We start from the raw sequence: 13,168 nt of genomic DNA on the forward strand, positions 1-13,168 counted from the left end.
TCCCTTTTTCACAATGATCCCAAAGCCTTAGGCTCTGCAGTTGTATTGGAGATGTATAACTTAGATCAGGGATTCACAACTCCACACTGAGTTTGGTTGGTTTTTTTTTTTTTTTGGTAATGGTCTCACTTTTCTACAAAGTGAAGTTTACTTGATGAGAGATGGCAGCTGTACTTATCTGTGGGCATAAGGACAGATAATTAGTATGCAGTTAGGGAATTTGATAGTTTAATGAAATGGGAGATGAGTCTCCTCGAAGAGTCATAACTTCATTAGCCCTAGGTAGTTGGCTGTGTTTCCAGTGTCCAGCATGATTTTCCTTTTACCAATCAGGCATTAAGTCCAGTTATAGATATGATGGTTACTACCAAGTTATATGTGACACTAGTGAACACAGAGTTATTCTCCAATACTGGTCATTGTTGTAGTTCATAGGCATTATAAATTGGTAGGATTATTGACTGTTTCCTTCTTGTGGAAACTTGTATGTTATCTTTTGTTACCATACATACTAATCCTCGGGGAGGAAAGTTTCAGCTCATATGCATTGTTTGGACTGTAAGTCCTTGTCTGACCAAAAAATGATGATATATTGTTTATGATTTAATAAAGCCGCTGGAGGACAAAATGCAAAGCTGGCCACAGCCATAGAGCCAGGCATACTAGCTAGTCATAGAAGTCAGGTAATGGTGGTACACACCTTCAATCTCAGGACTCGGTGTACAGAAGCAGATGGATCTCTGTGAGGCCAAGGCCACCCTAGGCTATATGAGAGTGAGTCAGTCTAAAAGAATAAGAGAGCTCACACCTTTAATCCCAGTACTAGGGGATATAAGATGAAGAAGCAAAGGTTCTCATGTGAGATTTACTTTCCAAACAGGAAAGGCATTGCACGCTGGGGATACACGGAGGTAGGATCACCCATTTAGGTCTGAGGTAGAGGTAAGAGCTACTGGCTTGGCTGCTTTGATTTTCTGATCTTTGGGGGCTTTATTAAATCATAACAAATACATATCATCAAAAATCACTCAAAAGAGTAATTTTCGACCTGATGTGGTTTTTGCTAGATAGCCTATAGCCTTTGGGAAAAGCATTATCAGTCCATATGTGAAAATTTTATTTAAACTATATTTGTATATTTACACATGGCACATATATTTTAGGAAGATAGTTAATAGTATGGTTCCTTAAAATTTTTTCTGGCATCATTATTATTATTTTCCCTTCTTCTGCATTTCATATGTTAAGCGGTTATATCTTGGTTTAATTGTAGAATTTGGGGGGATTCTTCATGCTGATTTCAAGAGTGGCTACACCAGTTTGTCATTGCACCAACAGTGAATAAAGGATCTCTTTCACTCACCAGCATCCAGCGTTTGTTGTTTGTTTTGATGATCTCTGCCATTCTGAATAGGGAAGAAGAAATCTTAAAGAAGTTCAGTCATTAGATTTAGTCCTGCTCTATATCTAGGATGACTTCATCTCAGGAATCTTAATTTTTGTGTTCACAGGAACCTAAGGGGTGTGTGTGTGTGTGATATTCATAACATATATCTATTCTGAAATTCCTAGTTGAAAGGTATTCAATCTAGCAAGTTGATGTGTGAGAAAAGCAGATTATTACTTTAATGCATTAGCACACATGAGATTTCACTGCTCTACAACATTAATTTGTGATGTTGCATGAACCTACACACTGGGCAAAATGGCATGTAGGTATATGAGTTATTCTCTGGTTTTGCCTGTTTTTAAATAATGAAAGATTTACTGATTAAGCTAAAGAAAATATCATCATGAAGAATACATAGGAACTCTTTGTGTTTTCAATACCTTATGAATCTATTGCTTTTATTTCAGAACAAAAGTTTAAGAAGAACCTAAACAACTTACTGCAAACAACTTCTTTCATATGAATCCTATTGTGTTTGATACACTAAGAATATTACATCTGTCTTTTCACTGGATATAAAAACCACAAGTCATTGTTAAAGTGTCAGGAGTCATGTATCTAAACTGTTAATAAATTGCTTCTGTTTTTCACAGTGTTACACATATTTTTTAGAAGATTGAAACAATAAGATCCAGTAGTTGTTTTATTTGCTGCTCCTGAATTGAATTATCATCCCAGAACTTCATTTTGTAAGTAGTGAAGCTAAAGTTAAAACTGAAAAAGTTGTAAGATCATATTGCATCTTAAGTAGTCAAAGCTCCCTTCTACCCTCCAAGTTATTTATGTTAATTTAGCAGGTTTATTTGAAAAGAGGGTGATAGAATGATTAAAGACCTTGGAAAGCACAGAAGATTTTCCCTCAAGGTAAAGGCAGCATATGCAATCTCTGTATTTGTATAAACCTTTTTTTTCCAAAATGTATGAAGTAGAATGTTGTTTAAGAAAATTTATTTGCACTGATAATTTACACATACCACAAACACAAGCTCTCAGTAGTAAATGTTTCTGTCAAAGTGATTTGGATATACTATTATTAAAATACTTTTAAGGAACTAATGCTTCAACCAAAACATTTTAAGTTATTAAGATGAGGTCCTGTGATGGTCATGTTTAGTTTTCTGTCAGGTATGTACTCTATTATAAATGATATTATTCATCCTTTCTCCAGTTTCATACAAATTTTGTTGCCAGGGAGATTTAGATTTCATTATTATTGACACTTCTTTTTATAGAAAATTCTCAGTTGGCAAAATGTCATATTGGGGTTGATCTCCACAATATGATTGATTGTGGTTTTCTGTAGTGGTTTCCATCAATTGCAAAATATGAAAAAAAGTAAATTATAAAGCTTCAGACCACATGGATTACATTTCAAGAGTAACTGAAGATACTGGTGACCAGCTTAGACAAAGGATGTATGGTTTTAAACTCTATTATGAAACATTTGGATGACAATATTTTTCAGCATATTTAGTACATGTGGGAGATATGTGGCTAAAGAAATAAATGAAAGAGTTCCAGATGCACCTCAGTGGTAGGCTGATGGCTTGCCTGTCGTGGACAGATCCTGTATTTGACATCAAGTACTGCAATACCCGGTGAAAGGGAAAAGAAAAAAAAACTGAAACAGAAATAAAAAGAGAAGAAAGATGAAGGAAAATAAAGTAAAGAAAGGAAAAGGAAAGAAGGGAGGCAGTCTGTGAGTCATGTAGGCCTCTGTGTTATTAGAGAAAGTCCTTTGTTCCCAGCCAAGCAAAGCAGTTTGCTTTCATAAGCATCTACCACAGTGTGTCTGTCTAGCCTCCTAGCAATTATCTGACCATGCACATGGCTCGAAATTAGTTACTCATTAGGTTACTTATCATTGAAGCAAGACTGGCAAAGTAAAAGCACAAGAGCAGCCAGTCTTCAATACTCTCATTCGATTAGCCCAATTTTTTATACAAAGAAGCTGAGTGATAGATCAACGATATAATTTCTTTCTGGTGATATTTTCATGCATCATTAACAATGCAAGTTCATTTTAAATTCAGAATACTTACTGAGTTTTCTGATTATTCAGAGAAAGACTAAATGCAGCCCAGCATTATATTACCTCTGCTAATACTTAACCTTTGCAGTTGTAATCAAATTTGCTCTATGTTATGAGTCAGCTACTCAGAATAATATAAGGATAGAGAAGACCTATATATCTATTATTAATCAGTCTGTCATCATCTATATTTTATCTGTTTGTCTACAACATAATGAGATAAGAGCATATTATTTTGATTTATTATTCAAACAAAGTTATTTAATGAGGAAGAATTAAATAATTGTTTACCAATGCTACATCATAGGGTAAGCATAAGCCGCATCACACATGATATCCAAATATACATTATCCAACATATTAAATAAATGGTATTTATTTGTATTTTATTGATTTTCAAATTAAGGTCAGAGTCAACATAACCAAAAATTTAGATACTCTAAAGCTTTTACCTATAGGATCATCTTTGAGAAGAAATTTTGCAAATATATATAAAAATAGGAAATAATTGCCACTTAATTTATTTCAATCTGATATACAATTATAATAATTTAAATAATTAAGAAAAATTCATAAGAAGGTTTCCCTTTTAAAATTACTATTGTAAATAACCATTGACAGTATCCAGATTCAGTTGTTACACAAGAAAGCATCCTATAGAAATATGTGCCTGTGCATGTGCCTACATTTTATAAATTCTACCTCAAGACAGACTTGGGGGCAACAGAACACATACGCATTGACACCAAGCTTTTTTGTTTGTGTCATTTTAATTATATTGTGACTTAGTGATTCTATAGAGAACTGTAAAACAATTCTGTTCTCTTAAATATAGATTTAAAAACTATTAACTATAGAATCCTATTGTAACAAACAATTGTCATTTAAAATTATAATAACTGAAATTAAAATGCCTTTAGTTTTACTAGCAAAAGTACATGTCAAAATCTAAAACGTTTCTCTGTTAGTATTGTTCATGCATTGTAATGTACTTGAAAAAAATTTGTGAAAATCTACACTTAAAAGTAAAGTTCATCTATCCCTTTACTCTCTTAAGACAATATTAAATGGAAAGACAAGCCTGTGTTTAGGGATTCATAGAATTAACATTTTTAAAATGTCTAATTTACCAAAAGCTATTTCAAGATTCATTTATATTCCAATTAAAGACCCATGTCATTTTTCAAAGAAATAGAGAAAAAGAAAAAAATCCTGAAATATATATGGAGCCACAAAAGACCCCAGTCAACACAATTCTGAGCAAAATCACCAGTGCTATGGAATTATAATTCCTGATCTTAAGATATATTACAGAGCCGGAGTAATAAAATTCGTCTGGCACTATTACAAAACACAGACATAGCTTACTGGAAAAAAGAAAAACAAAGGCCCAAACATGATAACATACAGCACAGGGTCCTTGCTATTCGACTCCCATAATCTCTTTGTGTTGTTGCTTTCTGCCAGCCCTTAATTGCTTTTTAGGCCTCACTATGCATTGCTGAGAAAATAAAAGCACTAACTTACCAGGTTTCTTCTTACTTTTGAGTGTTATTATCAATATAAGAACTATGAACGAAGCACAATATATTTAGGCATAAATCTTAATACATATGTAAAATGAACAAAAATCTATTTTTTAGATCTTTATGTTTTAAATTGATTTTTCACTTAGTAAACATGATTTGCCCCAGGATTTTGATGACACTTCCCAATGGCAGATTCAAAGATATAAACTTTTGCAGCAGTGTTGAAGATTCATTTTCTTAAAATTTAGTAACATTTAATGGCCAGGAGTCAGCACGTCATTGCCTTTTAAACACACTAACAAAAATTTGACAAAACCATACTTGGTATAATAAACTGATTTTGACATTAGACTAAATTTAGCTGTTTTAAAGAAATATATGTATTTTATTACATAGACAATTTATGAGAATAACTCTAGGACAATAACCAGAAAACATTAGCAACCCAAATCCTACAGTGGTTGTAATACAAAATCTATTTATTGTTCCATATAGGTAGTGGAAATCTCTGAAACTGGTTTCAGCAAACCTTATTAGTTTAATATTTAACAACTCCTAAGTCCTAAAAGTTGAAGAAAGAAATGCTGAATAGCCCAATGAACCTACTGGAAACTATCTAACCTGTTCTATAATTGTTATCATACAAAAATCACAGCATTTCATAGTTAAAATGCTTCTCTTTCTGTAAATTATACCCTATATGTGTGTTTAGAGTCCTCAAGACTAAGTTATGAGTATGCTTATTTTAAAGCTCCATGAAGATGCTGTCACATGTAGACTTCTATATGCTTTAATTTTGTTCAAGAGTTAGTTACATTCTATGAATGTTAAAAACTTGAATGTGGGAGAAAAGATGTGCTTCCTATTATTAAGATTTGATAACATGACTCTGCCTGATTTCATTTAAATTTTCCTTCATTCAAAAATTGGTTGATATTAATAAGCAAGATGCTATAGTATCATCATGGAGCATTAAAAATTATATTGATCTGATTTGATCATTATATGATATATGCATTAATAAAAAACATTGTTTTATTCTTGTTAAATATGCAACATGTTCATCCCTTCATTAAAAAATATAAAACCATTAAAAAATCAATTAGGTTGTTCTTACCATGGAGTGAAAGGAAAAAGTCAATGTTTTTTCGTTTCCACAGAACATTAGTCAAAGTATCTGTTTTGATGAGACTGTAAATGTCCTCAGCAGTAGAATACTTAGGAGTCATGTTTTGCTACATCCCTTTAGCAGAGTAGTACTATCTACTTGGTTTTCTACTAGGATCCTGACCTATCTAGTAGCAGATTTTTGGCCGCATGAGCAATACATGGACAATTTCCAACTCCATGATTGGGTCTTACTTCAATTCAGTAGTGGCTGGTTACACCATGAGCTTTGTACCAGTTTTGCACAAGATCCACTGCAGGTGGATCACTGTTATAGAGAGAAGCTATAAACTGAGTTGGTGTTTACCTTTGTCCTTTGGTGGTATGAAGGGTACTTTCCAGTACCATGAACACCAATCAGCAGGAGTGAACACTCTAAATAGACACCAGAAAAACCTCTCCATGTTTGATGAATTTTCCAGGTGTAATCTTCAACAATAGGGCCTTATTATCAGTTTTCGGAGAGCAACCAACAGCCTTGGCAATAGTCTAAGTTCTTGGGGGAGGGTGTTCCTATGGTGCACCTTTGGCCAACAACTCAATTAGATGTAACTGATTCCTAGAATTGAAGTCTTAATTTGCTGATGAGAGATTTCCTATTGGGACTCCATAATGTCTATTATTTGGAGATTCAGTTTAGATCATCTTTACATATGTATATACTTTAGCAAATGTGTTATGTTCCCATAAAACATCTCAAATGGACCTAAGTTCTAGCTTTACCTCCCTATATTCCTTTCCTAAACCCCTTCTTCCCTAACCCTTTTCGCTTGGTTCTCCCATCACAGTCCAAGTTGAGGTAGATCTATTACCAGCTTCCCGAGGAACCATCACACTGATTCCTACAGTGACTGTACAAGTTTCCACTCACACCAGCAATTGATGAGTGTTTCTCTTGCTCCATATCCTCTTCAGTGTGAGCTGTTATTTGTTTTCTTGATCGTGGCTATTCTGACTGGCATAAGATGAAATCGCAAAATAGTTTTGATTTCTGTTTGACTGGTAACTAAGATGTTGGACATCTCCTCAAGTGCTTCTAAGCCACTTCCCCCCCTCTTTTGAGAATATTCTATTTAGATCTATCTATATCCCATATTTAACTGGGTTCCTTATTGTTGTCCAGCTTTTTACATTTTCTGTATATTTTAGATGTCAGTCTTAGATCAGAAACATGTAGTTGATAAAAACCATGCCTTGAATGATGGTTTGGGGTCAGAGAGAAAAGAATGTGAATGGGTTAAGTAGGGAAGTGGGAGTATCTAGTAAGATTTGAGGGAGGGACAACCAGATTTTTCTACAAAATCTATTTTGAAAAAAAAGTTCCTTTAGAGCTCAGTTGTTAGACAATTGGTCCCCATCTGTTGTCACAGCTTTTGATCGGTATGAAATATTGTGGCAGTAAGACCTAACTGAAATTAGTATATCATTTAGGGGCCAAAATTTGAGACCCGCATTTGAGATACACCTCAACATGAACTGTCCTTCCTCTGCTTCCTGATTTGCCAAAATCTGAGCAAGCACTTGTAGTCAGAGCTACGAACTGTCCCTGATCCCATGCCTTCCTTTCCATGATAGTTAAATCCCCTTAAACCATGGGAAAAGTCATCTTTACTCTTTTTTGTTGTTGTTCACAGCCCCTAGAAAAGTGAGTGATAGGAGATTCAAGCTCTTCCATGCACTGGCATTCTCTGTGATTGGCAGAGCTATTTCAAGGTATGCTCAAAGCCTTCAGGGTCATCCCTCGCATGTGTCATGCCAGATAAGCAGTCCTTTGGGTCCATCCATCTTTGTCTTTTTTATTATCTTATTCAGAATTGTTAAGTATTAACTATTTCTTCCTGTACGGATACAACTCAGCTCTGACAGCCTCTCACTTCCAGGTTATGTGCAGTTAACAGTATGCTGAGTCTTCAGTCCAGCCTCAGGTCCCAACATGCAGAAGGGGCCTCAGCACAAGGGAAAATTCTGACCACCAAGTGGATTGCACTCATATGCGTCCAAGTAGTTCAAGCCATCTTTATTTATTCTTTTCTATATAAATTTTATTTAAATTAGAAACAATATTATTTTACATATCAATCCCAGTTCCCACTCCCTCTCATCCTCCCATGCCTCCCCCCATGGAGCCCTCATCCCATCCTCCATCCACTTGTCAGGGAGGATGGGTCTTCCATGAGGGATCATCAAAGTCTGTCAAATCATTTGGGGCAGGACCTAGGTCCTCCCTGTGTATCTAGGATAAGAGAGTATCCCTTCATAGGTAATGGGCTCCCAAAGTCCTTTCATGCTCTAGGGATAAATACTGGTTCCACTGCCAGAGACCATGTAGACCGCCCAGGCCTCCTAGCTGACACCCACATTCAGAGGGCCTCTTTCGACCCTGTGTTGGTTCCCAGTTGTCAGTCCGGGTCCATGAACTCCCACTTGCTCAGGTCAGCTGTTTCTGTGGGTTTCCCAAGCATGGTCTTGACCCCTTTGTTCACCACTCCTCCCCCTCCTACAGTTGGATTCCAGGATTTCGGCTCAACAGGGATTTTTTTTAAACCAAGGTTACATGAACAGCTTTACTATTGGCTTCTATTTTTAACTTAAGAAATACATTGTATTTTAAGAAATACATCATAATCATTATGAAATCTCACATTATTCCCCTTTATGCTTTCCCAAATATACTTTCCCACACCATACATTATCTTATTCTAAATATAGAGTTCAATATTTTTTGCATACTTAACTAAATATTGAGCTGCCCTCGCAACCTTATGTCAGCTAGTAGTTACTTGCAGTCACAAAGTTGAAAGGTAATAGACTTGGGAACAAGGCTTTAAGGACAACAATATTGTAACCCAGACAATTCTTTCATGTCTGCAAGATATGCATGCATTTGTATGGTTCCCTTTTCGACAAAACGGCCCCATATTTCCATCTCTCTGTAAAAGGCAGACTTTCATAAAGCACTCCTTCTCCATCCCACTATACCATTATTCTACCTATATAAACTCCTGTGTATGGTAGAAGATGGCTTCTTCCAATCTGTACTTCACATTGCATTTTTCCCATTGAATCATATTAGGTCCTACCATTGATTCTGATTGGTGCCCAGGGAACACACTTTCAACATACAACTATATGTATTCCTGAGGCTTTTCCCCTATTCCGTGTGTGCATGTCCTTCTCTTCATTCCAGAACTGTGAGATATGGTTAATGTTCCAAGTGTTATTCTTTCATATATACCTAACTCTCTCTAGTGAGTCAGCAAAGTTCCCAGGATTAGGAGTTATAGTTAGTAATTCTGTATAAGAGATTTGAGAAGTATTAACCCCCTACTAAAATTTAGGGGAAAATACTCAAGAAAGAAATTAATTTCCAAGAAAAATTACAACTATTGCTTGTGTGACTGACAAAGTAAAACTAAAAATCTCCTGAAGAATCACCAATACAATGACAGAGAAAAGAGCCTACAAGCTGCACAAATCTTTCAAATTCCTACGCTGTTACATACACTGCTTGTCCTTGCTCATTGAGAGTCCTTTTCCAGGAGTGCTTTGCCCTGAGAAAACCTGTTGGACAGATAGCCATATGCTAATCTGACATTAGACTGTCTGGCTCCCAACATTCAGTGGTTAGAAAGGAAGCAAACCTACATGTCATCACCACGGTTGTATACGAATTATCATCTTTTCACATAAGTATGATTTTCTATACTATGAGGTTTTAACACAAGTTTGTAGCTAATTATTTAGTATTAGTTGCTTAGATTTTATTCTGTTCTGGACAATTATTTCTGAGTTAAAGGAACAACTTTCAATTAATAGTCACACAATTTTAGTTGAATAGTACACTGGAGGAAATTTTTCTTAAAAAATCACAGTAAATTGCTTCTTTGAAAGAAAACAATTATATAACTTTCAGATGAATTAGAAAACCAATTAAACTAACATAAATTCTACCCAATAAAAAATAATCTTGTTTTTTCATTTTCTCTCTCTCTCTCTGAGTGTGAGTCTCTCTCTCTCTCCCTCCCTCCCTCCCTCCCCCTCCTTCCCTCCCTTCCTCCCTCTCTCTTCCCCTCTCTCTCTCTCTTTCTATGTGTGTGTGTGTGTGTGTGTGTGTGTGTGTGTGTGTGTGTGTGTGTGTTTGGGTACATGTGTTTCATGGTTTGGTCAGTGAACAGTTTATAGGAATTGAGTCTTTTTTCTCTTTATATGATATGATCCAGGACATTAGGATAGGCAGTAAATGCCATTCCCCACCAAGTCATCTCCTTGGCTCTACATTCAGTTCTTAACTTAAATTTATTATTAGCAAGAAGGCTTTATGACGCTGTTAATGATTTATGTGGTCAAGAAAAAATACCCACATTTTATTCTTCTTAACATAAAAATAAAGCAAAGTAAAAATATATTAGTTTCAAATGTTTTTTCTCTTTCCAAATTATTCTAAAATATGAATTTGTATTTTAGCCATTATTCTTTCCTTTGTCTACAGGGCAGTCTAATCTTAACATATGGATTTAAGCCAAACCAATTTTAAAAGAGAAGGCAGTATTCTCTAATGAAGAGGAGAATCATTAAGAGTCAGATGAAATGGTCCAAAATATTGGCTTCCTTCTGCATATGCAACAACTGTTAAATATTCAGTGCCTTATTTCAATACCTTTCGTGGCTATTACAATATAAATAAAATATGTTGCTAGGGAGCTCCTGAATGTGCTTCTGAACCAGATGAAGAGGAACTAACCAGTGAGATTTTTTTCCATGGGATTCACTTCAGACAAAGAATATAGAAAAGAATTCATTGCAAATACTTACTTGATTGATATTAACTGAATAATGAAATTATCTGTCCTAGTGATGGTTTCTATTTCTGTGAAAGGACACCAGGACCATGTTAACACTTATGAAGGAAGCATTTAATTAGGGCTGGTTTACCAGTCAGAGGTCTTATCCATTTGTCATCATGATGGGAAGTATGATGGGACTCAGGCAGACATGGTACAGGAAAGGTAACTGACAGTTCTACATACAGATTGGCAGACAGCAAACAGAAAGAGTGAGTCACTAACACTGGCTTGGATTTTCGAACCCTCAAAAGCCCATCTTCAATGACACACTTCTCCAAGAAGGTCACACATACTCCAAAAAGGACACACATACTAATAGTGTCACTCCTTATGAACCTATGGGACAATTTTCATTCAAACCACCACATCATCCAAAGAGCTATTCAATTGCCTGGTTGCTAATCCTGAAAATTAATTTAATTAAAGTAGGATGAGTTCTAAACTTCATATGATACAAAAGCCTCCCAAGATATTTACTCTACACACAAGGTGGAGAAATAGTCTTCATTTTTTATGGGTTTGTTCAGGTTACCAACTTCAGCTTGATTTAATTTTAGTGGGTAGAAACTTTTTCATATTGACTGTAACTAGCTCCCTCATATGAATCTCGTGGAACACTTATTTAATTAAAGAAAACTGTCATGCCTAAAATAATTTACTATAAGAAGAAATGTTTAGTGTGGTTTACTCGTGCTGATTTTTAATGTTCTTTGAAAGGGAATAATTATATTAACTTTTTAAAATTTTCATGGCTGTTTTATTCTGTCCTCCTAAAAGATTACTAGACATTGTTTGTTTGAATGGGCTATATTCAACATGGGATGGTTGGTGCATAAATGCTTGTTCAGGCGTGACTGCAACATCTCTTTGGGACCTTTTTCTACCTACGCCTCAGCAGCACTTCATTGTGTTTTCTTGCTGATCACTTTGATCTCAGCATGTCTTCATTCATTTTGCTTTCTTTCATACAGTACCACCTTCACCTTCTCTAATTCTTAAGTTCAGTGACAGTCAGTGTCACGGACCACCCCAGCTGAGTATGGGGTTCCCTAGGATGAGGGTTCTCAAAGACTAGGTGGGTAAGGATTCAGCGGTGACAACCAGAAACAAATGCAGAGGCAGTTTGAATTTGAGTGTATGTTGCAGTTCTTAAGCAAGGCTTTTTTTTAATCATGAAAACAAGTATCATCTCAGGGGCTCTGTGTTCAGTGAAGCAATACCTAAATGACATCATAGTTACTAGGCACAAACACACAGCTTATCCAACAATAAATCAGAAAATCATTCAGGTCTAACCTCAGCTAGCTGCCTGTTTCTAAGATCAGGTTAAAATTTTTATGGTCAGTTATTGTTTAATATCTGTTGCCTAGTTCACAATGGTTTGATATGTTACCTAGTTTTAAATGAGTCTTTGAAATATTGAGCTATTTTGACTTTTTCTTATTAAAAAGCTTTCTTTACCAAACATTAAAACCACTCTCAATCACATATGTACAGCCATATGAAAATTTATTGTTGGGAAAGTTTTTATCAATACTATTACTATTTACTTACATGAATGATGTGAATGATTAAAAAAGCACTGGTTTTCCTGAAGATGAGGTCATGGTGAGGGACCACGTCTCAGGGGATGGTTTCTCATTTATATCTTTTGTTTAAAATGTCAGCATGGGCTTCAGGAACATTTTGTTAACATGAGAAAAGAATTGAAGAACAGAGATTGCCATGAGAACTGTGACTCATTTTTTTTCCTCTGGCTGTGAGTTCCACAACCATTTCCAGGAGACCTCCTTCTTTTGAAGTTATTGCCTCAGTCTGTGGAACTTGTCATACAGAATCTACTGGATTTGGTGTGGCAAGTCAGAAGCTAGTAGTTCATTGGACATTGGCCAACTTTACTTCAATTGTTATCTCTCACAAAATGAAAACAGTGTGTATTTCAAAAATAAAATAAATAACTAGAATTTGTATAAATTTTAGAGAAAACTCTGTTGCATTTGTGTATTAGTGTGTTTCCCTGAGGTTTTATTTGTAACACTAGATAGTTTGCAGTTTCCTACATGGCACACTAATGGTCTTGTCTCTATGTAGTAAGGTCCAGAAATTATACCAGAGCTAGGCATGAAGCCCACACATGCCTAAAAAT

At 35.4% G+C, this 13,168-nt stretch overlaps 1 long non-coding RNA gene across 1 annotated transcript in view; it reads left to right on the forward strand.

Moving 5' to 3' along the window:
• The window catches only part of LOC121142607, a 57,953-nt gene that overhangs the window by 15,548 nt on the left and 29,237 nt on the right, over positions 1 to 13,168 (forward strand). Inside the window, exon 2 of the long non-coding RNA XR_005879625.1 lies at positions 2,044 to 2,139. This is a non-coding gene — a long non-coding RNA (uncharacterized LOC121142607). The remainder of the gene's footprint in view (positions 1 to 2,043; positions 2,140 to 13,168) is intronic.

Source organism: Mesocricetus auratus, unplaced genomic scaffold (genome assembly GCF_017639785.1).
Source record: "Mesocricetus auratus isolate SY011 unplaced genomic scaffold, BCM_Maur_2.0 Super-Scaffold_100010, whole genome shotgun sequence".
In the NCBI taxonomy this organism is placed as follows: Eukaryota; Metazoa; Chordata; class Mammalia; order Rodentia; family Cricetidae; genus Mesocricetus; species Mesocricetus auratus.